Genomic DNA, 1,037 nt, shown 5'->3' on the forward strand with positions numbered 1-1,037 from the left:
ACATCAATGAGGTGTGTGCTTTCCCTTATTTCTCATGGACTGTTTATTGCACCCTATCTACTTTAAAGGAATTATGCAGAAACAAAGTAATTAATTAGGTATCCAAATCAAACTACTTTGACTTTGCATAAGGTAATTTCCTAGTTAGCACTAAACACATAGCACACAGCACAGCTGAGGCTGATGGGAATGTCATTTGTTTTTATTTGATCATAAACTAAAGTATTGGATTAATAAATTTTTGACCTGATGAAAGTTAAGGGATTCATAGCAATCCATCCAGTATTTTATCCAGATATTCCACTCAAAAACCACAAATGTCAGCCTCATAGTGGCACAAGAGGAAAAGTCAGGCGATCATGAATGTCTGTACCAATTTTCATGCAAACCCAGCTAATGGTTGTCAAGACAGTTCACTTAATGTCATAAATGTCCACCTGCGGATGTTGCTAGACGTAGGATCACCAAAGTCAGTAAGATTTTTGGTCGGCGTCAAGTAATGATGTGGTTTCAGGTTTGCAGCGATGTTTAACGTAGTTTGAATAAATGTAACAAAGTGTCGAAAGGAGTTGGTTCTTGTGACTAACCTACAGACAGTCACCACCGCATTTAACAGTTTCCTTCGGCTCTACGGAGCTTGTTTGGTCTCAACTTTACAGATTTGCTTCTCAATGCTCTCATTAGCATCATTTTCAGCAGCAGGCAGCTGTATTTAGCAAAACAAGCTCTAAAATCTGTGCACTACTTGTCCAGCACCAAACAGCAGACTAACAAAGCTAGCTAGTGAACATCATTTAGCAGCTAAAGATTTAGATCTCCAACAGCAGAGCTAAAAGTGGAGTTAATAAGTATAATAGTTGTATCTGGGATCATTGTAGCTGGAAGACTGCAACACATTGAACACAGTGCATTCCTTCAGATTTACGCTGTGCTGAAGCAAATGCTTTGTCATAGTGGAGGTGTTTCCTCCATTGCACAAAATATCCTTGCTGCAGGTGTTTCATTTTGCTGTGTTGTTGTCTATCTTTTTTAGTGAA

Source organism: Micropterus dolomieu, linkage group LG06 (assembly GCF_021292245.1).
Source record: "Micropterus dolomieu isolate WLL.071019.BEF.003 ecotype Adirondacks linkage group LG06, ASM2129224v1, whole genome shotgun sequence".
NCBI classification, from domain to species: domain Eukaryota; kingdom Metazoa; phylum Chordata; class Actinopteri; order Centrarchiformes; family Centrarchidae; genus Micropterus; species Micropterus dolomieu.